The sequence below is a fragment of the Argiope bruennichi genome, chromosome 3 (genome assembly GCF_947563725.1).
Source record: "Argiope bruennichi chromosome 3, qqArgBrue1.1, whole genome shotgun sequence".
In the NCBI taxonomy this organism is placed as follows: domain Eukaryota; kingdom Metazoa; phylum Arthropoda; class Arachnida; order Araneae; family Araneidae; genus Argiope; species Argiope bruennichi.
In genome coordinates this window covers 47,337,600-47,360,802 of record NC_079153.1, presented here as the reverse complement: position 1 = coordinate 47,360,802, position 23,203 = coordinate 47,337,600, and the positions used below count along the sequence as shown (strand labels likewise).

The 23,203-nt window shown below is 29.5% G+C and overlaps 1 protein-coding gene across 1 annotated transcript in view; it reads right to left on the bottom strand.

The window, feature by feature from the left end:
* Window positions 1-23,203, bottom strand: part of LOC129962484 (uncharacterized) — a 233,248-nt gene that overhangs the window by 160,484 nt on the left and 49,561 nt on the right. The window contains exon 2 of the mRNA XM_056076219.1: window positions 21,303-21,342. The gene's annotated coding sequence lies outside the window, so the exon portion shown is untranslated. The remainder of the gene's footprint in view (window positions 1-21,302; window positions 21,343-23,203) is intronic.

The following is a 23,203-nucleotide window of genomic DNA, read 5'->3' as shown; positions in this document are numbered from 1 at the left end:
CAAAAAAAAAGAAAGAAAGAAAGAATTTCCTACGAAAACTGTTTTCCAGAAAACTATCGTTGATTCGGTTTGTTAAAGATACAACAAATGTTTTTTTTGGAAAATAATGGGATAATAATTTAGGATTATATCTGTTATTAACTTAAATTTCAGAATCAAGATGTAAATAATAATTTAATTACTGCTTTACAGAGAAAAATATATTAAACAGGTTGAAATATTTAACCTTACTTGCAGTATAAAAATAGATTCGATTCCATGCTTTTGTTAGACTTTTTTTAATGTGTATACATAACTTGATGTATGCTCAACAATAATATTTGAAGCTATACAATTTATAGGTTTCACCTAAAGCTATCAAATTTGGCACATACATGTTTTGGAGGGTGTGACTATACGCTCTTTAAATTGTTTTTTGAAAATTTGATTAGAATTTCAATAAAATGAAATAAACAAATTTAGGGTGTTTTTCCGCGTTAACTATCCAGAGTATTCTAGTTCAAAACACTATAAGATATACTATTAAGACATAGGTCTACAAAGATATAATTAAAAAGAAATTTTTTTCAGTGATACCATTTTTCGCCACATAAATAATTTTTTTCAATATTTAATTAATTAAGAAATTATTTTAGTATGATTGTCATTAGAGACCGTACGAATTGTAAATGAATATTAAACGTAATCTAAAAGATAATATAAAAACACATGAATTCTGGAGACACACCAAATATATTGTTAAATGTTATCATTAAAGTTGTAGTTTTTTCCCCCTTTAAAATGGAATTGCTATTCCGTCCAGTACATAAATCGGCTATTGTCGAAACAGATTTCAGGTAATCTAACAATACCTGATATATCTTGTCTCGGGAAAGTGATTCTCAATCTGTAAAGGATTTTAATTTAGTACATTTTATGCAATTTATTAAGCCACATAGTTAAAGAGGTATTAACGATAAAATAGCAAGTACAGCTATTTTTTCGAAAAAAAATAAATAAAATAAAATAAGGAGCTGAAAAGAAAATAAGGGAAATGCGCAGTAAAATGAACGAAACAGGAAGTTTCTCAAAGCAGCATAAATTATATATATCTATCAAAATTTAAAACTTAGAATTATTTTGTGAGAGAAACAATTAAGACGAAATGACATAATTATTTAATTGAAAATTTCAGTGACCATAATTCCTTGCAAACCACCTGGTCGCAAAGGCAGCAAGTTATCAATTAAAATAAAAAAAATGATAAAATTAATACATGTATTTGATTTTAAACAGCGGTTTAAAATGTTTTTATATAGCGAGACACATAAATAATTCAAATAATATCGTATCGAAAAAAATTAACGCTCCAGTAAATAAAAGGAATTTTCTATTAAAGTTTCTCTGAAAACTGAATTCTCTTACATTCTAGTGGGAATGAGAAACATTTACTTAAATATGTAGTTATTCCTCATATTACACAAAAAATGTATTTGCAAATAATGAAAGTATTCACATTTCCAATACATAGCACTATACCAAAAATAAGAGAAATTCCTTGCACGACTCCCTAATTGTATTCATTAAACATTCGGCGTAAAATAATGTTTGTGAATTATGAAGATGTTTCGTTCGATTTTATAGTATTATACTGAAGAAATCCCCCTATAAACAAAAGGGATCAGTTCCCCAAAACTATTTCGCAGGCTTTCTAATAAATGTGCTTGAAAAATAATTGTACGCCACTGGCGAACAATAATTACGAAACAGCCTATCAGTGCGATATTTGGCGATTACGGAAACTATTGTTGTTGTTGTTGTTGCTGCTGCTTATCCCCCTTGGATTATACTCCAAATAGCAAATCAAGTCTAAGAGATCGGGGATAGTGGGGTGCAGTAGCTTCTGAGTGTAAGAACCCCTGAGCACCCCTCACACATTCGCTTGCACAACCCTTTACAACCGGAGAATCTTCAAACGGGCCACGCGTCCCTCCCCCCTTGAGTCCCTCTTGCGATTTTTTGGGGTGCTCTGATGCCTGCCCAGTTTACCGACAATTTGTCGGTAAACTGGACAAACATCAAAGTACCCCAGAAAACTACAAGTGGGGTCGAGGGGGGACGCGTGCCTCATCTGCCGTCTGGGCAGGTCGTAGGAGGACTCTTTCACAGATAAAACAGAGTTGGAGAACTATCACGCCCAAACTAGAACTCGAACCCGGGAGGCCCAGATCAAGGGGAAGACACGCTATCCTTAGGCCAGGACCCCGGCATTACGGAAACTAGAAACCGACTGTGAATTATGGACTCCTTTTTCCGATAGACCGACCTCAAAATTTCAAACGGAAATATAAATATTGTAAAAGAAATGCATCGTAGATTTCACATATTTAAATTATTGCGCTTTGGTATTATCCTGTCTAAATACTTATTTCAATACGGATCGACAGTCAATCAACTTTCTGAAATATCTGTTTCCAAATTTGATAGATATCTGCATTGTAGACATCGAATCTCTGTACGAAATTTTATTTATCCAGTTGTTCTCGTTTTATAATAATTAAGATTAATTAATATTCGTAGCCGGACAGACAGATTTTCTTTGAATGTTTCTTGGTTTTCGTTCAAATTTTGATAAAAAATCTACGAACGTGGCATAAAGTCCATAGGACAAATTCTGTTCATCAATCTCAAACTGTATTTTATTTTCGCGTTCACAGACAGACAGACATATTTCCATAATTGTATTTTTCGGACTGCGAGATGTCTGAAACGGGGTGATTTCTTAAAATCCCGAGTTCAGAATTTTCAACGATAACAGTACTTACTTTTTGTATACTTCGTATACAAGAAAGTAAAATACGTCAATATAAAGACATTAATTTGACATTTAAGACTATCGAAAATATGTAAAGACCACATTCTAATCACACGTAAATACCACATTCGAAATTGCATTAATTGATTTTGTGACATTTCTACTCGTATACATAACAGACATAATTTTCCCATTAACGATTTTTTTTTTAAGTATTTGAAACAGGTTTATTATTTTTGAATTAAGATTGTATACCGATGTGTATTCGCATTTCTCATTCCATTTTTGAAACACCGACGCTCTTTCGTACTCGGACAGGCATAATCTAATGAACTTTACTTTCAGAAAAAAATAACTTATAATGTAAAGCGTCATCAAAATTTCGAGATATAATTTCTGTAGAGTTACAATATTATATCTACTTTTGTACTTCAGATTCCAGAAAATAGCAATAAGACTTTTTTGCTTTCTATTTCCATGATTTTCTCAGTTGTAATCATGCTATGCTCGAAAAAATTGCAATACAATTTCGCTGTAAAATTCAAAATCAGTTAATCGAATAGGCTTAAGAATTCTGGATTCAAGTCAACTTTCTTTTTTTAAATTTATAGATGAGAAAATAACCCAAAATAATTTTGAAAATCCATATACACATTAATCCAAACTGACATCCAATTTTTCATATTTGGTGCTTTGTAATATAGAAAAATTTAAATTAACTCTACGGCAAATCGATGCAGAAGATTTCATATCTAGGAAATAAACTTTAAGATTTGATTAAGTCCAGAGTTTACTTATAATGCAGTTTTCTAAAATGAAAAAGAAAAAAATATCAAATAAAAACTGTACTATCAGAATGATAAAGCAAGAAAAAATAATATACCCATGAAAATCTCCCTTTTATTATTATGCCTTTCTTGAAACAGGACTGGGCCGTTTTATGATGTCATATACCTCCAGGACATTTTTCGAATTACGGTTGCAGATACGCCACATTGCTTTAAAGTCACGAGTTTGAATACTTTCATCAATCATTCTTGGAGTAAGAATTGAAAAAAAATGACGCCCGTCAAAAATTATTAGAATATCTTGCAGCAATCTCTTATAAAAATGCCTGAACCAATCTCGTTATATTCTGTGGTTATATTACGGTCTAAATTTCGCTCGTTTTTATTTTCCAGTTTGGAGCCTGTAGGCAACAGACGCTCAGTCAACAAAAAGAGAGCTGGCACAGAAATTGCACATTTTGTTCCAGTTTGTATGAAGGCATAAAAAGCGTTCCCCTGAAGCAGAAGTATCTTTGCTTAATTGGCTTCGCTCTGGGTTGAGTTGCTCGTTTGCTGGCTCGTTGCCCACCTCTTTTAAGCGTACGGATACTGGGGATACTTCTTGGTAATTGGCTAGTTTCTTGCGATATTTTGTTTCTTTCTTCGTTTAATATCTTCTTTTAAACTCTATTGATAAAACATGTTTTTTTTTCCATCTTCCATTTCAATGAGTGGTATCCGCGCTTGTTTTCGTAAAAGCTTGAAAGCAAGACCTGCCAGTAACGAGTTTGGCAAAATTTTAAATTCTAACTCAGCGCCGATGGGCATGATTGTGCACGCACCAAAATAAGCAGTTCAGACTGCTTTCGCGTGTTTCCGTGCACAAGATGTAAGGAAAAGGATATCTATAAAAGTGGCCTTTCAAAGTCAGGCTTTCATATAAAAGAAATCCTTTAACTTTTTGAAGCCAGAATGTTTAAACAAGTTGAAAGAAATGTTGAATTGGCTCCATGAACCAACAGCTTTGAAAAAAAAATATCATAAATAAAATTATTTTATACAGAAAAAAAAATGAACCTCTTGTAGAATTTCAAAACATGTAAAAAGATTGAAAGTAATTATTTCCATCTATATAAGATAGTATATTTTAGAACAAGAAATATTTGGAATTTTAATTTCTGACAGTTAGCTAAATTAGATGAATTTCAATTTTCTTGGCCTTTTGAGTAATTTTTTCCAGCCGCATTTCCCCTCCGTATCTTGGAATCATTAAACAAGACAATCTACATTTTGATAATAAGATAAATACCACTACTATGAATTATAGTCTTTTGGAAATTATAAACCCTATGAGCACAAGATTTTATATGATATATCCGCGATGCTTTCATATTTTCTAAATGCCGTATAACATAATACAGATATCGCAACGAATACGTAGAAAATTTTGTGCTATTGGAGCATGGTGGGAAGATAGCTATTATATTATAATTTGAAAGAATAGAAAGCTGATTCCCACATACAAAAGTAATAGTCGTGTGAACATTATTAAAAATCTTCGGCAGGCTAAGTTTAGATTTTTCGAAACTAAAGAAAGTAGTACACTAGTAAAATGATATTAAATTCCAATTAAACAAGTATGAAATAAACTGTCATTATAGCAGGATATATGCCTCATTATTATCATATCATAATAGTTAATAAAAATAATTTACAACTCACGTAAATGAATTTAAAGATTTGCTAGAAGCAATTATTTATTAATCAAAGTCAGAGATTCTAGAATATATAGATTATTCTAAATATACAGCCGAATCTTACGTACAATAAATAGCATCAGAAATATAAATTACTGTACAGATGAGGAATACAAAAGGTGCTATTTCTATCTCATCTAAAGTAATTATTTATATCAAGCTAATGCTTGAAAATATTGATATAATACTTGTAGAATTGAGTACCCCCTCATGAAATTTTTCAGATTGTACCTTAAATCACAACGATCTGATAAAAGTTTGAAGGAGCTCGGACACGTACTTATAATCTGCATTTCTGAATATTGTAGCTATGCTTTAAAGGATAACTTTAATCTAGGCTGAGGTGCTAGATGAATCTGAATGGCTATTTCACCACGAATAGTTACAAGAATATTATTGCCATATATAAAACATCCATCTTCTGCTTAGATACTTCACAAAGAATGTAAGTCCCGTTAGATGTTTTCCTCACCACGGCCGCAACACTAGGGGTACTGTGAACTAGAGTACTGAATTGGGTCATTTTTCACCCACATGCTCGTAGTGCTCACCCCGGAGGATAACGGGAGTACATCCGCGTAACATTTCTTTCTCAGATCTAGCTGCTTCATGTCTGAAGAACTGCATCGGCTAGTAAAACATTCAAACTCTCGAAAATTATTAAAGTTTTTGAACTAAACATCTTTTAGCAAAATATACATTTAAGTGAATTCTCATCTGAAACATTTACAAAATCTTTTCAAAAGAAATCAGTTTTCCAATGCTCTTTTTATGTGTAACAAAGTTGCATAATCAAATTTTTCATTGTTTAAGGGAAGAATCGGAGAGCTTTTGATTCTTGTAACCACAAAGCTCTTCTTGTCGGTAGCTTACTGTATTAATTTCATAGATATTCGAATATCTAAATACAAATTATAATTTCATACTTTTTGTGTAGATTTCCTAGAACGAGGAACGTTGTTCTGTAGTCACTTTGCTCACAAAATTCAGCCAATACTTTTATAGATGATTTATTATTTAATCAAGTTAAATTTGCAAAAATAAAGGTTAGTTTTGGAGGTACACCAAAAAAAGTACCCGTAGTCAAATAGCGAGGTCGATACTTTAGCTGGCACCCCATTCCTTTTAAACCTGTGTCAACAACACAAACCAGATAACATTTAATCACCAACTTGGGATTTAATGTGAACCATATCTATACAAGGTGGATAGATCTGGAGCAGCTTCTTGTTTCTAGAGCTAGAAAAGACGCTGCTCCAGACCCAAACGTTGCAACGGTTACATTGATGGAGTGTAAAAAAAATGCCCGTTTCGGTGTTAATCACAATCAAAAGTAAAGTATCGTTCGTCTGATTTTGAATAATTAAAAAAAAATGCAGTTGAAAAATGTATTACTGCATTTTATTACTGTGTTGTTAATGTGCCATAAAGTTTTTTTTTTTTTTTTTTTCCTCAAAAGAACATTTTTACGAAATCAAAAGATGGAAAGAAAGAAGAAAAAAAAGGGACATTTAAATATAATAAATAAATAATGTACAGGTTTATCCACAAAATGTTATCACATATGAATACTCATTTAATAAATTTCCTCCTTACGCCAAAAGTTAATTTTTTTGAAAGAAGCCAGTTCACTTTTCTTATAATTTTATTTGCAGAATATTTTTTTTTCTAATATCATATTTATAAACAAATCTCAATAAGCATATTATGTTCTAAAGTTTATCTATATCATTTCATTAAAATTACAACAATGATATAAATAAAGTGACTGATTATTCTAAAATGTGTTTTATAACATTTCCTGTTATGCATTCTGTTTTACTTATAATATTAAGATATTATTGACAAAGTAGGTTTGAGGACTTTGATAATGCTATGATCTCTCTGAAAATGCTATGATCTCTGATAATGATAAGATGTCTTTGCTAATAAACGACATTACAAATACATTTGATCGTGTGTTTTAAAACCTTATAATTAATATTTGATATCAAGCAACATTACAATCAGATTGTAATGTTGCTAATCGGATCATCATTTGTTTAAATCACATTTTAACAAATAATTCTTTCAAACAAAAGGAACAAGTTATTGCTTTTTCAAGGACAAGAATTAGGCCCGTAGGAATAAGCTTAAAAATACGAGTCCCCTAATGTTATTATATTGGCTAAGTTAGAACCTTAATAACTCAATACCGTACTGAAAGTCCTACAAAGAAACGGTACGCTGGATTGATGGGAAAAGCTTGCCGAGTACTCGAAAAGAAAGATCGATCGATTTCTTGCAATTCTTGTTTATTTATTACTTGACCTTTTCATTATTTTTACTTCCTCCTTCCCTCTATTTTTCCTTCCATGCTTGGAGGATAGAGGGGAAAAAAACATAAGAAATCGAAGTTATTTCCCTATACCATAAGACACAGCAAAAGATAAAAAAAAAAGGCACTTTTTCCGCCTGTCACTATGTCTGAGGGGGAATATTCCTTTGCTTGCCGTTATTTCCGGGCGTGTTAGAAGGGGTTGATGTAGGAGGGGTTGGGGCAAAACTCCTCCGATAATGAAGTTGTATCACGCGATAAATAAAGCCCCCCCCACCCTCCCCAGCAAATGAAAAGGTTCTAGATTGTGGATCTAATGAAACCGAAGCAGAAAGCAGCAATTCAACGGAAGAAGATCTCAGCAAAAGCATTGACACAAAGAGAAGAGCGATACCTCTAGAAATCGATGATTTGGCATTTTCGGTGCCAGCCGAGATTCGTGCATTTGTTAGGAAGGGTTTAAGGTAAGTTCGTAATAATGAGGCTGATTCCTTTAGCATTAATACGACAAAAGATACGCTCGACGTCAAAGTTAACAATAGACTAAAGGTATTTGTTTTCGAGGCTCGCTGTTTCTTTTTTGACTGAAAATGACGTAAGTAAAAGGGCAACATAGTTTAAAATTTTTTATTTGATTGTATTTGTTTTTAGGGTATTCACAATTTTTGGTGAGTTCATATATTTTTATTTACTTTTAAGGAACAAACATAGCATGCGTGATAACAAATTCTGAGATTTTTTTTATTTATATTTTTATTCCTGCAATATTATTTACTGAACTAGTTAAATCTATCCTCCTATTATTGCATTGAAATATATCTATTATACAAAATATATATATATAAACATTGTGTTATATTCACTTTGTGATTGGTAGATAGCGAGTCATTTGACCCATGACATTTGAGGTTTGTTTTACATGTATTGTTTTAAATATTTAATGAAAATTATTATTACATCATAGTAAATAATTATATCTCACTTGACAGCAAAATGGTAACAAAAAAAGGAAAGTGTAGCCTTAATTAACACCAAATAAACTACAAATGAGATTAAAACAATATTATGTTAATTCTAATTTTTACACCATTTGTGGCAATACTAATGAATAACTTTCCTGCTTGTTTACCTTTTTTCGATTAACGGGGAATTTTCGTATCTTGGCTAACTATCAACTGAATAACTAAACAAATTAACTTAGTATTGTTTCATTAAATAGTAATACGGCATCCAGCTATATCAGATGAATTAAAAATATGAGGAAAGACCAAGTGACAATCTGGCAATTTTAGAATAAAAGAATCTCATCATGAAAAGATTTATCTTCCAGCATTGAACGAATTGCCGTTGGAATTTAAAAACTTGCTAACTGGAACTGATGAAGATCGCGTACAGTACTGAACAACATCGGGATTGGTGAGCGAAAGCGAACAAAGGACAAAACCTGTTATTCAATAACAATAAAAGTATTAAATTAACCAAATAGAATACATTATGAGGATTTAACTAAACAGCATCAATAAAAATAAAATCGTTTCAGTAAGGATTCTGAAATGGAATCTTGGTTTAAGATCAAAAGATTTATCTCTTAAATAAAAAAGTGAATTGATAAATCAATTAAATATTTAAACATGTATGATTCATAAATAAGCGCAGTTAATTTCCGTCATATATTCTTATTTAGTATTTCGAGTTCAGCTTTCATCTGCTTATTTGGATAAGCTTTTTTTTTCCCATCTCAACACTTATTCAAAATATCCAGTTTTCATAATCATGATTTCTAAACACGGGTAAAATGAAATCATTTCATGAAAGCGAAACTAACATGAAATATTCTTCAAAAAATCTGTCATGCATTGCCATTCAGAAATAGAGAATCGTTGTATGTAATCATAGAAGTCTCGTAAAAGGAATTTGAACTGTTGAAGTAAATCGAAATTTTAATTGAGCCACAAACTGATATTATATTAAATAATTCCAAAATTATCTTTAATATCGTAGGCTTATATAGAACTTGTTCAAATTTCGGAATTACAGTGTCTTTATTGTTTTAATGCGAAAATGTAACTTCAGAAAAAAAAAGAAAAAAAAAACAGCTATAAACATTTGACGGTTGTTTGCGGTAATAAATAGTGTAAATATGTACAGCTTCCGTAAGAGGAGTACCATTGGAAATAATCTCTTCTTTAAAAATATTTGGTGCAAAATGGAACACCAAGAATGAAACATGTGGAATAATAAATATCTCAAAATTCGTTCTTAAACACACCTTTTAAATTTAACTAATTTTGCTAAACCTTTGTATAACTAAAATGTTTAGAGCTTTTAAATTTCTGGAAAATATATAGTATTTAGAACACCGAAAGGTTTATATTATAAGTTAATACCATGAATTTTTAAAAAGTGAAAATAATTAGAATATTTGTTGTTGTAAGGCAACGTAAGCGCATTTTAAACTTTGATGTATTACAAAGATTTTTGTTCATCTAAATATATTTAGAATGAGAGTATTAACTGAATTAAGAATAAAAAATATTCATTGTAATATATAAGAAAATCTACAAACTGAAGTTCGTGAAAACGATACCTTAAATTGATTAATCCTAAACGAAATAAACCAGTGAAACATTATCATATGTTACAGAAGTGTATGCTCTAAGTGAGACAGTATCAATTATATGAATTTATGAGTTTTATTTCCTAACGCAAAACTTAAAAATATGTTTTAGTTCATTGCTAGTTTCGCCACTTTACAAATATCTGCATTCAATTTTATTCTGAAGACATTTGTAAATATAAGAAAATAGTACTAAGATGTTTTGTGTAATATTTTTGGTATCTTTTCCTAATTTTGTTACTTTTTTTCTCTAATTCCGTTAAAAAGAACAGATGTTTTTGAGATATATTTTTCTTATACAGTAATTTCTGCCCCCCCCCCAAAAAAAAATTAAGAAATGAAAAATAATGACTCTACAATAAATGAAATTTTTAAACCTAACGTAGATTACTTTAATTCAAATGAAATGAATATAAATATCTACCAAACTAAATAAATTTCGTTTTAAAAATTTCAATTTTATTATACAAAATTTTGATTACTGGTTTTTTAAAACTTTCTATTAAAATATATCAAATTTTATATATGTCATATTTGCATTCTGAACTATACCTAAATTACCTAATTATATAGGCAGCTTTTAAAATATTAAACATTTTAAATTTCGATTATAGTAAATCTAATTGCACTTATTTCTTGCAATACATGCAATGATACTACAGCCGCTTTCATACCTTGGGAGAAAGGGAATTTTATATGTTTATATCTTGGTCAATGGTTATCATTTCAGTTCCATATAATAATGGCGCATGTAACAGGAAGACTACTTATAGAGGCTAGCAGATAAGCCCAAATCATTGATGTAGTCATCATATTTATTCGCAACAAATAATCTGTCCCCACTACTTCATGTATGCAATCAGTGAGTTTCTGTAAGACGCGAGGAGTGAGGAAAAACAAGATGATGGGTAGAAAGAGTGCCTTATATGATCAATGAGGTCAATATCATTGTCACATCCCCTAGGCTGTTGAGATGAAAGCATAAGAAAAAGGTTTGTTTAATCGGCTTTTATGTGAGACATGAAGTAAGACATGTAATCTTTTTACGTGATAATTCTTGCTGAAGGTTTATGTCGCATAGATAAAATAATGTGATTTTAGATAACTTGGGGATTTGGCACTGCACAATCTGATGAAATTTATTGCTTTTTCAAAACTGAGGTAAAATAAATTAAGGGATTTAATCATGGTATATGAGCAATGCCATTTCGTAATCGAAATTTTCAGAGTAATTTAATTCGTGCTCGTCAGCTAAAATAACAATAAGTTTTTTTGTTTTTTTTCAAAATGCTTTACAACGGCATTCATCCAAATTATGGCAAATTGTTAAAATTGTAAGTGCAATATTACTCTGGATTTATGTTTGTCTTTAACGATATAAATTTTCTTTCAGTCCCTTCAAATTTTAAGTATTACACATCTGTTAGCGATTTACAGCTGAATTCTTATTTCTTGATCTTAATTCTTGCTAATTCTGTAAGGCCGCAAAATACCGTACAGAACCTGGCGATGCATATTATGCATTGCCTTAAGAAGACGGTGTACATACTGTCCTTTGGAGCATTAATGGGTTATACCATAGCTGAAGCTCAGGTATTTAGCCTAAATACAATTTCCTTTAAAGTAATGATGTTCATCTTTGCTTTTGTATATATAAAAATGCTGCTTTTACCATGTAATTAGAGAAATCTTGTGTTATATTTTACCAAATTTCCTTATTACTTATGTCTGATATTTATTATCGATTTAATTCTATATAAAATGCCTGTTTAATATACGATTTAAATTAATTACAAATAATCATAAGTTCATACTTTATAAATAATTTTAATGATGCATCCTGTTTCATGCGAATAATCTTTTTAAGACTCATTATGCGCAAAATTAACAGTAGCATCAATTCCTGATCACGTGTAGCACATAAAATGCGCATTATTATTGCGTTTCTTGCATTTGCTGTAAATTACATATAGCATCCCAAATGTATCCTTTGGGTTATTAATGGGTTATACCATAAAGAAAGCTCAAGAATATATCATACATGATAAACATAACATCCTACAGTGTTGTATCTGATTAGGGCTACTGTGGGAAGGACTTGCCAGAAAGAATATGGATTTTCTTCGCTTTGATTAGAGATAATTGAACATTGTGGCAGCACTATATTATAGCAAAACCCCGTATTTTGCATTTTAGGATTGTTTGTTCAAAACGCCATGGAAATATTTCACATATTGTTAGAGGACATAATTACGATTATTAAATGTTCTTTAATATATGTACTTTTCAATAAAAAATATATATCAATTAACCTCCTGTGATAATTTTTTTAAAAGAAATCTGTCGAACACAATTTGAATAATTAAACACGTGACTTTGTAAACCAAAAAAATGTCAAAGGTGAAAACGATTCGATCAATAACGTTCTAAAGCAAAAAATGAAGTAAAATTTTATAAAATAAAGTGTCCTGCTGGAAATCTTCTCAGTATATCTAGCACGCAAAAGGAAAAAAAAAACTTATGTTGGCACATTTTATTTTTCCTCTTACCTTGTTCTCGTGAGGACTGCGAGTGACAAAAATTTACTTTTTGCTGGGGGCTCCTAAGAAGATTAATGATGAAGATAGGAAAAATCGCACCGAAGTTACATTCTTTTTAATACAGCATTATCTAATCGTAAATTGTGAAAAAATAAATAACACTACCTTAATCGATTTTTAAGGGCGATTAAGAACTAAGCACACACACACAAAAAAAAAGGTTTTTTGAAGAAAATTTCTCAATTAAAACTGATTCCTCAAGTCTTCTGCAGGGAAGACTGTTTGGGGAAGTAATTTTCATCAAGTGGTGATTTAAACGATAATTTTTGTAACATAAGGTAATATGATACGATAATAAAAGAGATGCCAGTGATGCAAAGTTTTCAAAACGTACATTTTGGAAAAAACATCCCTCTAATTTTTTTATATAAAGCTTTTAAACTGTCTAAAGAATGATTTAGTTCTAGAGAAGCTGGATAATGGAAATTAAAAAAAAAGGTTACGTAATTACTAATTTAACAAGGTGCATTTTATAAATGCTAATAATAGGGATATATTCGGGGTAATAGTGATGTAAATAAGTTAAATTTAATTGTGATTAACTATAAAGTAAAAACAAACATATATCAATATGAAACATCAAAAGTACACTAAAAGATATATACATATATGCATGCATTATATATATTATATATATATAAAATCTTTCCTTTTCTCATTTCCTAATTTTTATCTTAATTTAGCTCGTATTAACTACATTATAAAATATCCTCTTACTCACTTAGCCATTTCTCACTTTTCCATTTAATTAATGCTACACGTGCTCTATAAAGCTACTCACTTCAGCGTTTTCTCACGCTCTGACTAAAGGGATAAAAATCCTTAATGCTTTCATCATTATTTTAAAGATACCTACATTTTCCTACACTAAACGTCTCAAAGAAATTCCTAGAAAATCTCAGAATAAAATAAATGAAGGGGAAAATGGTCTTTTCTGCTCCATTGTCGCGATGTAGACTGACGTATTTCTTACCACATATTCTTTGTACGTAAATTATGAGTCTTGGGTGAAATAAATCGAATATATATATAAATAAAATTTCAAAATTTTTTTCCATTTGGCCACACACACTATATTATACAAGAAGCGTAAAAGTGCCAGTTGCAAATTGTAGCTCTCTATGTGAAATTGTAATTATATTCATTTTCAATTCAATTGTAATTATATTCATAAATGTTTAACAAATTTCGCTCTTCTGATATTTCTTTTGGTATTAATTCATTTTAGTATTGTTATCAAAGCATCCCATCTTAATGCATTTGTTTCGATTTCCAGAATTATGACAATATATTGATTTAAACTTTTAGATGTAGAAGTGAAAGCAATTTTTTAGAATAACTTAATACTTTATTACAAATAAGAAATTTGAAAAGCATGTTTTTCCCAAAAATAATTATCATGTATCATTGCTCATTTGAAAACAAAATTAAAATGGAATTAATCGATCACATTTTTCAAGATTAAGAATCAATCTCCAATTTTAATCATATTTTTATAACATGTTTTTTTTTTTCTAAATTCTTGTCGAATTCTGAATATATTAAACTATTTTATTGTAATTTGGAATATACAATAATAAAATTTTAGAACTCTAATATAACATAAAATAATTATAAAAATCGTTTGCAAAATTCTATTTTCAATTTAATTCAGTCAGAATAAAAACAAAAGAACAATCTTTAAATACATTTTTTGAAAAATGGGAAAACGAGCAAAATTTATTAATGGGAAACACATCTTTATTTTAATTATAAAATTTATTATGTATCACGTCAATTCTCTTTTTATAAAAAGTAATATACTTTTTATATGTTTTGCGTTGTTGTTTGCAAAGAAATTGTCCCAAAGCTTCAGTAAAACCCCAAAAAGAGTTTCATTAACTATCTTTCTTATAAAGCACTTGCACTTTTAAAAATACACGAGAAAATTACCAGCTGTCATAATTGTTTTATTTCTCTTATAGTGTTTTTAGATCTACACAGCTTGCGTGAATAAATTACTATTCACCTAAAGTGAGGTTTAAAATTCATCTCTCCTGAATAAAAATAATTGATAATTTATAGCAAATTTTTAATTATTTAAAGAATTCTGAAACATGAAACTAAAATGTGAACAAGAAAAAACAAACAGAACAATGAAGTTCATGAAAAAAATATTCAAGAGCTTCATAAACCTATTAAATTTCATCAATAAATAAAAAAAACATTTTATGGGTAAAATTAATGTTTTCAGGCAACAGGAATTTTTCAACATTTTATGGTTGCAGAATAAAACCAATTTTGCCTTAAAATTTTTATTTTTCGCCACTTTATGTTCAAAATAAATTTTACTGAATGTTTATTTTAATACGTTAATCTATTTCCTGCATTTATTAAATAAATAACATATAAATATTACTAAATTTAGTTTCAAATTATATATTTTAGATTTTAGATTTAATAAGTATAGTTGAAACTTTACTTACAAATATATTGATCTTTTTCCTTAGAATTCCCTTTCATTAAATTTAAACATATCCAAAATTAAAAAGATTAATTTTCTAAACCAGCTTGATAAATCACTTTAAAAATAAATTTTATTCATTTTTCAGTCTTAACATTTGACTTCCACTTCCAGATTTTTAGTAAGCCAGCTTACAAGCTGTCACATCCTCCATTTAGCATAGAATTTATAATTAAACGAGCATATAAATATTGCAGAAGACAGGCCAAAAATTCCAGTTGATAAATTGCCTTGTTACCATTCCAACAAAATCCAACTGTATAAGCTTGAAATTTATTTTTTGCAATGAATTTATTAATAATTTTAAAACAATGAATCTTTTTTAAAGATGGAAATTCAAGCGCTGGAAAGCAAAGAATAAAATTAATAATGCTTTCTTTATAATTGCTTTCGCTTCAAAAGAAAGCTTTCATAAACGATAACTAGCCTATTTCTTGATCTTTATCCCAAACATCGAATTGCGGCGGATGCAAGTTTGGTTACATTTGCGGAACAAAAAAGTTGGCTTCCATCCAAATATCACATACAAGGGAATTTAATGCCTCAAATATATTCAAAGTTCGCTTTGCTGCATTAAAAAATCGATCGAATGTTCTTAGCGTTTACAAGAAAACTGAGCTCCATTTTTTCGAAAGATTTTTTAAAAAAAATGTAGACATTTATAACACAAAAGATTACACAATGAAAACGATTTATGAAATTGATGTTTAAATATAAATCGTGTATTATGAATGTATACTTCATATTTGAAATAACAATATTAAATATACAGGAATTAATAGCATAATTTTAAGAAACTAACTAATAATCAAAACAAAATTTTGATTATTATCGTTTGCCCGGAAAAGTAGAAATGCTTCACAAAAATGGAATAAATAGTTAAAAATGACACTATAAAATATTTCTATCATTGTTTAAAAAAGAATTTAATGTTGTTCAATCAACTGTGACTCCGTTCATTATGATATTTCTATAATAGATAGAAACCTGAATAAGTTAAAGCTTATCTAATTAACGCCAATCATTAAATACAATTTAGTTCAGCAATCATATATATATATATATATATTATATATATATATATATATATATATACTTATAATAAAGCTCAATGTGTGTGTGTGTGTGTGTGTGTGTGTGTGTGTGTGTGTGTGTTGGCGCTCTACAGGCCAGACCGTTTGACATACAGCTACCAAATTTGGAACATATATACCTTGGAGGTTGGGAATGTGCACCTGGGGTTTCTTTTTTCGAATTTTTAATTAGAATTTTAATTATTAATTAAAAACTAACTTTCCCGAAAAAAAAACAAATCTTCCATTTTCCCCACCGCCAACTTTTCCGCCAAAAAAATCTTCCATTATCTCCAGCGCCAAACGAGAAAGGCTTCAGTTTTTTTTTTTTTTTTCTCCCAACAGTAATGAGGCTAGGGTTAAAATTTTTCGGCGGATTATTTCAATCGGTTCTGTTTATTTTCTTAATGTTTGATGCATTTAAAATTAAACATTGTTAATGAATCAATCTTTCAGATTCATTCTGAAGTACTTTTGAATTAAAATAAAACAGAATAAAGGAAATTAAAAATTTCTAATCCGCATAGCGTTACCCCAACTGGCGTAGAAAAAAATCACGTATTTGCGTTACGTCACCGGCGAAGAAAATTCACGCATGCGCATTCTGTTCTGATTGTTGCCATGACAACGTTATCAATGGATGATTTAAATTATTTTTGGGTTAGTTGCATGCTTTTGTAAGTAAATTGTATTTATGTTAGTTATATATTTTTTGTATATGCTTATAGTTTTAAGTACATCGTTTTTTAAGTAGTTTTTTTAAAACCTCTTTTCAACCGTTTATTTTAAACGATTCGTTTTATTTTCTTAGTGTTTGATGCATTTAAATTTAAACATTGTTAATGAATCGATCTGCTCATAATGAATCTAAGAAAATTTTGTTGACCAACTCTTGAGATATTACATAAATTTAAAAAGATATTCTTTAGTGCCTATAAAGTTTAAACGATGAGTGACTCTATTTTCAGTAATCAGATTATAAAAAAATGCTTTGTTTCAGTAAAAAATATTATTATATTAATTGAAGATAAATTCTTTCCACTTTAATTTAAAGCATAAATTCTACGGGTGCTAACAGAAAATGAGAGAGATACATATTACGTTATGACTGAAGGCCTTTATAATATTATGAATAAATTATATGATAATCAAAATTTGAAGTTTTAAAATATTTTGATGAAGAAGCTATTAAAGTAGAAATTGCATAAATATTTAATTATTAAAATTTTAACGAACATTAAGGTTGGCGAACCGGCTGGTCGCCAAAGGCGGCTAGTATATATATATATATATATATATATATATATATATATATATATATATATATATATATATATATATATATATTAATACCTAGTCTGTAGATATAGATTATATTTTTCCATATATATAGAATCCGTACCTAATACAGCTTTCAGTGGCACGACAGCCCCATGTGGGTCAAGGCCTACAGGGCTCATATCAGCTTTCTTGATCGAGGGCCCTAAGGGGGAAACGCATATGTCCCGGTTAGGTGGTCAGCTTAACGCGGAACCTCCAGTGTTTAGTTCCCCTAATATATCCAGTAATCGGACATTCGAAATCCAAATATGTTTATAATTAAAGGTAAAATTTAATGAGCTTTTTCAAAGATAAAGGTAAAATTAAATGAATGCATTTTTCAAAGATTTGCAAGCTCAATTTGAATATACTCAAAATTTGACATTATTGATCAAGCAAATACTTTTCTTATTAGATAAAAAAAATATTGACATGACCAATTTTGAAATAGATCACTACAGAAAAAATATACTTGAAAATGTGAAAGATATTTGGCATTCATTCTTTGCAAACGACCGAAAAAAAAAACATTGATTTTATTGTTACCATTGTTTTTTTATACAGTGTTTTCGAAACAAGCTTTCTTTTTTTTTCTCTCATACAAATCTTTACCTTATTTATTTAACACCCTTTTGATAACATTCTATTCATTTGCATTCCTTTGGCAGTTTTACATGCAATAAATTGCCTCAACACAAATTTCAAAAGAGATATTTTTCACTGAACGAAAATAGTTAAATCATATACAGAGTGGTCATAATTAAAGTTACCCTGTTTAGACCTACGTAGTGTCCCCTCTAGTGGAAGGATGTCGAAGAAACTTGATATTTAGGTTGTATAGATCATGGGGAAAAAACATCTGCAATAAAAAAAAATAGTTCAAATTTCCGCCGATAGAGGGCGGTTTTTATGTGCGATAAAGGTAGTTAAGAAAATTTAGAGTAATTTAAAAATCCAGTACTCACTGCCGCAAAATCATTCTTCGCCATGTCGTTAGAGAAGAAAGGAAGAGCTTTACTGATAAAGTTGTTTTATTAGAACAGCTGAATTATTAGTGCAAGCGCTGAATCCTGCAGACCCGGAGAAACGAAATCAATTTGCTAGAATTTTTTAGCCAGAATAGCCGTTGACAGTTCATTGCCTTGGAACATTTTGTGGTCAGAAGAGACTCATTTTACCCTAGGCGGAGCAGTTAATACTCAGAACTGTCGCATATGGGGTACTGCAAGTCCTCATGATGTGCATGAACAGTCTCTACATCCTGATTGCATTACTGTATGGTATGGTTTTATTGCTGATTTCATTCATGGTCCCTTTTTTTAAGGAGAACACGCCTCATGGCCCTCAAAGGTGTTCCGTTATGAGTGCCCGTTACCGCGCCCTTCTTCAGCAGCAAATAATTCTTGCGTTACAAGAACGAGAATGTTTAGGGTTTACTGTCTTCATGCAAGATGGTGCACCACCTCACATTGCTCGACCAGTGACGGCATTGCTTCGTGCCTATTTTGAAGATCAACGGGTAATTTCAAGAAGTTTTAAACTGCCTGACCTCCACGTTTTCCGGACCTGAATTCCTGTGATTTCTGGTTGTTGGGATTCCTGAAAGATCGTCTCTATGGAGGAAGCATACGGACTCTGCATGAATTGAAAGCACGTATAACACGTCATGTTGCAGCAATTGATCGAGAAAACTTTCGTGCAACTGTTGAACACGTCATAACATGCTTTGAACATATGCTTGGCGTAAATGGAATGCACATTGAACGTATATTGTAATTAAATAAAGTTTTTAAGTTCCAAATTGAGTTTTTTTTCATGCGCCGTCTTCTCACCTGGCGGTTGAAATTGGAACTAATTTTTTTTTTTTATTGCAGATTTCTGTTTCTCGTGATCCATACAACCTAAGTATCAAGTTTCTTCGACATCCTTCCTCTAGAGCTGACACTACGTAGGTCTAAACAGGGTATCTTTAATTATAACCACCCTGTACAATAGAATATGCTTTTTAAAAAAATTCTTTTTCTTTCCCATATTTATTGAAGTCTATAACATGGCAATGACTTATAACTTTTCCTTATCCGGAATTTAGTATTATATCACAAATTAATTAATATCGGGCTATTAAAATAAAATTTACATCCGATGCAATAAAATGGTTGTATTTTATAATTCTTTATCTAAGAAATTCTTATTTTTATCAGTTAAGTCTTCTTTTAAAAGACTTTAACAACATTAGTGTGACTATTTCCAGAAAATCAACGTTTCTTTGCATAAAAGAAAACTGACAAAATTTTTCGGACAGGCCTTAGACTAGATGGGAAGAAAAGTTGTCCATTAATTTTATTGAAAATAGCAGAGGTTTCGAGGGATCCTCGAGACTTTCGCGCCTTTTCTCCAATTAAGGTCTTATCTTCTCCCCTTCCCCTCCCTACCCTCATAAAATTATGGACCCTGTATAAAGATGAAAATGCGTAGCATGGCGTTAGCGAATATTAGTTCGAAATGGAGATTTTTGGCGTGACTCTAGCCTTTTTATATAATCTGCCGTGAGAATATGCATTTCGGACGCCTTTATTTAAGACCACTGAATTATAGTCACAAGATAACGTATCGGATATCACTGATTTAACTTATTACATTTAGGAATTATTGCATTGGCATGCATGCAGAAGCATATATCGAGAGAGAGAGAGAGAGAGAGACCGATTGACATATTTGATTCAAAATTTAATAATAATCTATAATTTAGATACTTAATCTAACCACTGAATTTTATTTACATAGTTCTTTCTGTTTGGTACTTATCAAGTTCATTTGCAATTAAACGATTATACAGGCAGATTTCATATGAAGTAATTTCGTTCGAAATTTGACAGATATCTAATAATTGAGTCATAAGCTTACATTCCAATTTTATCGGTATAGCATAAAGAGGTTTTGAGTTATCTTGTCCATAGATAGGCAGACAGATTGACAGACATAAGGACGAAATTATGTTTTACTCAGGTAGATCTGAATCCTGGATATTTGTTGAAATTCGCACGATTGAAGGACTTCCTCTATACTTCTTAAACAAGAAAGTAAAAATTGTTGCAGTTTTTAAAAATTTTCCTGATAAAGGTTCATTTCTATACAGTTGAATTATTTTCAATCGTCAATAAACATTCTTGTAGTTTTATGCATGTTTTTCTTCCTTTTTACATACCTTCCATGAGTTTGATTTACACAAAGATTCTAGACGAAGATCAATGAATGCTTAAAGTTATTTAAAACTTTTTTATAATTAAATTTTATTGATCAATTGACTTTTCTTGCACTTGAATTTTAAATATATTGTTAAAAATAAACTCAAAATATAACAGAATAAAGTAATGGAAATAAAATTCTCTTTTAAATGATATTTATCTAAGATTCAACAAAAAGTAAGTTCTTCATTTGATTACGTCTTTCCTGTTTAAATGTAATATATTTACAGCTTTTTTTAACCAAATTAAGAAAACATTACTAATTATTAAATAATGAGAAGTTAAATTTAGAATATTATGCTTTCTTACCTGAGAAATTTATTTTCTTTGCTGAAGACTTCTATGTTATCTGCAAAACACAAAAAAAAGTATCAGTATTTTGTATTTCTTTACAGAGAATCTCATCATGTTTATATTGAGAAAAAAATAAAGCTTCCCATTAAGATAGACAATTTAGTTACATAACTCTCTTAATGAAACTTAAAACAGCATGACATCAGTATAGTTACAAAACAAATAGAAATTATTAACACTAACAAACATTAAAAGTATATTGAAAAATAATTTTATCTATTTTTTTTTCTTGAAATAGAAAATACAGATAAATTAGTAAAAGCTTTAATTTATTCAAGATTTTCCATACATTTTCTAGCTATTTTTTATTTTGTGATAAATATTCAAAAGCCACTTCCTGTCGAATATCCAAGCATATTTTATAAGATAACACATATTTCAAGTATATTCTGTTATACAAATATACTTAAAAAGCCTTAAATCTTTGAATACTTACCTCTCTATTAAGCGTTTTAGAAATCAGACTAATTTTTGCTGCATTCTTTATTTTTTGAATTATTAATGCAATTAATTTACGTTATTAATTAATTTTTACAAATGAATTTAAATTATATCCTTAAATTATTGGGTAATATCAATTTTTTTCAAAAAAATTGTTTTCAAAAGTTGCGTCTAAATAGCGAATTAAAAAAATTGGTAATCAGATGATTAAATAAATATAAAATATCGAATATCTATTTGGATAAGATAGCAAATATATAATTTCATTTTTAAAATTCATGTGTGTAAAATAAGAATCTAAAGCATTTAGTCAATGGAATAAAAAATTATCAGAAATAAAATTCCAAATTGTGTTGTTCGTTGGATGATTTTCTTATAAAAATTTTCCGTTTGCTTTGTTTTTTGTTTGTTTGTTTTTTCCTGTAGAAGATACAAAAAATAGCATAAAAATTAAATAATCTAGAATTAAAATATAACAAATGAAAGTAATACATAAGTAACAACTAGGAATTATAAAATATAAAATGAATTCCAGTGGAATGCATTTGATAATGAAAAACACTAAAAGGTATCAACAAAGACTCAGTATAAACAAAATTGAACCATATTTATAACGTGTGTAAATTACGATTTGTAAGATAAAATGTTTCATTTGCACCAGAAGATTTATTTCTTGTATCATTTTCATTGTTTTTGGCAACATAATGAAACTATGAATAAATATTTACTTTTGTTTTTATTCGAAAAGAAATACAGACTGGAGGTGTTAAATAAAATATTTTAACAACTTGTATTATAACATTTTACTGTAGAAAGCGAATTTCGTTAAGTATTCATTAAGACATGCATTTGAGCTACTGATATTAACTCCGATAATAAAGACATTATTTCATATATAATGTATTGTTATTTTTTCTTCCTATGATTGCAAAATAACGTGCGATATATGCATGCTGCGGTCCCATATTCTGAAAACCGCATAATACCATGGATATATCGTAACAATATTATAGAACATCTTATGCTAATAAACGATAGAAAATTAAATAGTAAAAAATTCAAACTTTCTTTCGTTAATATAATAAATGAAATAGTTGATTGGAAATTATTTACATTCGTTTTATTTCATTAAATGAGTTTAAACGTATAAAGTGCGAATATGGAAATAATTAAGAAATCGTTCATCTTATTTGTTTTAAAAAAGAAAATGATAGTGTTGAATAATTTATATTTGGTTCACTATCTAATAGATAAATTAAACTGACTGGCTAGAATATTGTTCAGTTTCAAAATTGCACGTGGTAATAGTAATGAATTATTCTTTTAACAATTTCAAATAAAGATTAACGAAAGTCTTTGAACTGAAACATTCAAATATAGAAATAAGTTTAAATTATCTAAAAGATTTAAATTTT